Here is a 4,095-nt window from a genome sequence, read left to right as displayed (position 1 = left end):
AATCCACTGCTGTTGGACATTAAGGTCATTCCCATTCTTAATTGCATTTACCACTCTTACAACGCCTCGGCTCCTACAGAAGGCATGGTCAGAGGACACGTTCAGATGGAGGAAGGTATGATCACCCCACGGCGTCCTTCCGGCAAACTGAGCTTTGACCACATACGATGCCAACTTCTGTGGAAGTGAGGAGGACACAGCCTTCTCTGAGCACTGCCAGGAGAGCTGTGTGAGGTGAAGAGTGTTGGAGACGAAGGGCTGTGGGTGGCACCAGGTTCCACCACTTATTAGTTCTGTGGACTTCTTCTCCGAGCCTCTGAGAATGAGAATAATAATACGGCCCCTTGGTATTGTTGTGAAGATTAAATTAGACTGACTATGAATTCTGGCTAAATAAGACAGATCGAGCACACACACATAACTCCACTCCCTCCTGACCCTCCACTAACATGAAGGCAAAAGGGATTTTTTTTTTTTAAGGCATAAAACCACAAGGATAATTAGCCCAGAAGAGGAGATAACATTAACAAAATTTGGAAGGCCGAAAAGCAGATCAGTGGGTTGTAACTTAGGGCAACCAAGAACCCTGAACCCTAAACTGCCAACAGAGAAAGCTAGAAGTAACCCAACTTATACTACAGAACCCCCAAAAGGCTCAGTGATTACCTACAGGGGCCAAGGGCGGGAGGGGCTCAAAACAGGAGAGTGGGCCCCTTCTCTGCCTTGTCTTCCCCTGCACCCAGTTACTGCTCCTGAGGGCCTGAGGACTGCGGGGGGAGAGAGGCCGTCCCTCGCATGGGCAGGCACAGCCCGCTTGGGGCCAGGCCCCAGGTGTCCGTGTTGGGGAGGGTGGCGGACACAGAAACCCAGCAGAAGCGGTCTCTCCCCGGAGGAGGACTCTGCAAGGGGCAGCAGAAAGGCCAGGCTGCCATGCAGAGTTAGAAAGAATGAGCAAGGGGCCTGGAGCAGGAATGGCTGGTGGGCAGAACATTTGCTTCAACCACCCAGGCTAAGATGAGGGCCCTGAGGCCCGAGAGGACAGGACGTGGCCCCAAACACATACCCTTTAGCCTGTTCCTGTCAACTTCCCGGCCCCTGCTCTCTCTGTGCCTCCCCTTTCTCCATCCAGCCAGACAGTGGCCTCCTCCAGGTCCTGCTCCAGGAGCTTTCTTTTCAGCTTTGGCTCGGAGACATGAAGGAAGGGAAAGCCCTCCTTGACAGAAGTTTTCAGGAGGAGGAGAAAAATAAGGTCATTTCTTCTTTGTAGCTCATTAATTCCAACCCACTAAATTCATCCAACAAAGATTTATTGTGTGCCTGCTACGTGCCAGGCACTGTTCAGTAAACAAGTGGACCTACTGTGATCATGCTTCATATTGCCTCCGTTTGAGGAAAACTGCAGTCCAGAGAAGTTAGGTGACTTGCCCAAGGTAACACAGCAGCTAAGTAGTAAACTGGGATTAATGTGTCTGATACCTGAGTCCTTGCTCTCTCCACTGTCGACTCTGTAGAGGTATGGGGCACAGAGAATAGAAGGAACTAGTTAGGTAAAGCCCACATAGATTACCAGCACTCCCCAAGTCATTATAATTTTATCTCCTAAATATCACTGATCATCCACTTTGCTCCCTTTCAACCATTAACCCCCAGCCCCACCCCACTCTCCCGTCCAAACCACCTTCAGCTCTTGCCTCAACACCTGCATTTATCTCCAGGCTGGCTCACCTCTCTGGCTCCCCCTCCAGTCTGTTCCCCACACAGCAGGCAAGGTGATGCCTTTGAAAGGGAAATGCCATAGGGTCACCTTTCTACCTAAAATCTTTCCGCAGTTTCCCACTGCTTTTAGAATAGTAACAAAACTCCTAACCGTGGCTTACCAGGCTCCACATAATCTTCTCCAGCTTCATCCCACTTCCTCTTACTCCATCTGCCTGTACACGTCAGTATTTGGGTTGTCTATTGCCGCCCCCCAAATCACCCCAAATCTTAGTTCTCTCGTGATTCTTGGGTTTGACTAGGCTCAGCTGTGTGGTTCTTCTGGGTCTGGAACCATCTGCAGGCATGACTGGGCTGGGCTTCCAAGGTGATCACTCACGTGTCTGGTGGGTGATGCTGGCTGTTGCCTGAGAGTTCAACTAGAACTGTCAGATAGAGGCCACACGGGGCCTCTCCATGTGGCTTGGGATTCTCACTGCGTGCCAGCTGGATTCGGAGAGCGTCTCTCAAGAGTGAACTTTCCACAGGTTAAAAAGCAAAAACCTCCCCCTCTTAACTTCAAGGCTTGGCCTGGAATTGATAGAGTATCACTTCCACCACTTTCTTTTGGTGAAGAAGTCACAAGCCAGCCCAGGCCGAGGGGAGGGGAAACGAGCTCCATTCCTTGATGGGAAGAATGTGTGGCCTTCTTTTGTCCACCACAGTCCAGCTCAGCTGCAGATCACAGAAACCACCGCAGTCCATTTAAGCAGAAAGGAATGTAATACAGGGAAACAGTGCTCACACACTGCTGGGAGGGCTGGAGAGGTTGGTCCTAGGCTGAGATCCCCAGAGTAACACTGCAGCCTCTGTCATGACTGGGAAGCTGGGAATCTGGTTGCTGCCACCACCACTGCTGGCTGCAGAACTATACTCTGCCCTGATCCCTGCCAGCAGGAGGGGTGCCCCCAGCTCTTCTTCTGCAATCACGAACAAGGGGCTAGACCCTGAACCCTCTGCAACAGCAGCCGCAGAAAAAAAACAACCCAGAACTCCGCTTGACTGAAAATCAGAAAAGTATGACCTCAGCCTTCCTGTGTTAACGTCCATGGTTAACAGAACCTAAATCGCATCTGTATGCTTGGCTTCAGAAGTCTAGCTTCTAGGTCTGTCTAGTACAGGAAGACACACTACGAAAGATGCTGAGTAAGCCAAGCTAGGGCGTCTCCATGGTCCTGGGTCTTCTTTCAGTCCCAGGTAAAGTGCTCTGTTTCCTCTTTCCACAGGGCCTTTGTACATGCTGTTCCCTTCTGCCCACAATTCTTTTCCCTCTCCCCTTCTCCCCCCTCTTCCTCAGAGCCCAGCCCAAGTATATTCCTATTATTTTATCTCTCCATTTTTACAGATGAGGAAACTGAGGCCCAGAGAGATTAAGTAATTTGCCAAAGAGCACATAACCAGTAAGCAATGCAGCTGGAATTTGCACTCAGGTGGCCTGATTCCAGAGCCTGCTCTTAACAGATGATTATGTTATGCAAAGAGAGTTTACCTGTGTTAAAAGGCCAGGGGCAGGGCTTAAAGCTGACCTGCAAATAAGCAAGGATGACACTTCAGCAAATGTTGACGAGCCCAGAAAACTCTGAGAGTGACAGGAGGCGCAGGTGGAGGGTCTCAGGACAAGGTCGGCGCTGTGGAGCTTGGCCCCCCTCCTAGAGAACGTCGATAGGTGGCATTTCAAATACCACCGAGCCAGAGGTGTCCACAGAGCCCTGACACTGCCGCCATCCACTAGGGAGCGGAGAGCAGCGCACACTGTGCGTCAGGGGAGGAGAACATCTCGTGTCTCTCCCAAGAGGGATTATCAGTTTCAGTGGCAAAGTCCACAGTCACAGTGGACAAAGTGTGCTCTGTGCCCATAAGCTTAACAGGCAGAATTTTGTAGAGCAAAGAGATGCTGCTGAGGAGAGGGGGTCATCATAAAAGAGAGGTTGGGAGTAAAACTGGTGCCCCTGCTTGCCTCCTCTTGGCATCCAGTTCCCAGTGAAGGGAGCCAAGGAATCCAGAGGACCACAGTTAATTTTTAAAATATATGTCCTCAGTCCGTAAGTAGTGATTGGGATCATTGGCCCTCCCTAGGAATTCCTGGGCTAGAAGAATAGCATTCCTTCTTCCCTGGCTGTCATAACTCAGGTCCCTCTAAAGCCAGCAGATGCTCAGCAAAGGAAAAAGACAAGGCCAAGAAACCTGGGTTAGCACACTTGCTCTGCAACTTACCTGATGTGTGACCTTGAGCAGGAACCTTCTCTCTGAACCTACTTCCTTGTCCATAAAATGAGGGCACTGGTTGAGAACAAAGAGTTTAAACATTTTTTTCCTCTTAGCAGCAAAACCCTTTGTTCA

General features: G+C 50.5%; 1 long non-coding RNA gene across 1 annotated transcript; it reads right to left on the bottom strand.

Annotated features, from left to right (window-relative positions):
* Positions 1-1,364: 1,364 nt before the first annotated feature.
* Positions 1,365-2,259, bottom strand: LOC137210131 (uncharacterized). Its single transcript, XR_010936276.1, has 3 exons — positions 1,878-2,259; positions 1,726-1,776; positions 1,365-1,505 (listed from the first exon to the last, which is right to left on the bottom strand). It is a non-coding gene; the product is annotated as an uncharacterized lncRNA (long non-coding RNA).
* Positions 2,260-4,095: the final 1,836 nt, after the last annotated feature.

The sequence above is a fragment of the Pseudorca crassidens genome, chromosome 2, assembly GCF_039906515.1.
Source record: "Pseudorca crassidens isolate mPseCra1 chromosome 2, mPseCra1.hap1, whole genome shotgun sequence".
Lineage (NCBI taxonomy): Eukaryota > Metazoa > Chordata > Mammalia > Artiodactyla > Delphinidae > Pseudorca > Pseudorca crassidens.
The sequence above is the reverse complement of the archived record's forward strand: the minus strand, read 5'-3'. Positions and strand labels throughout refer to the sequence as shown.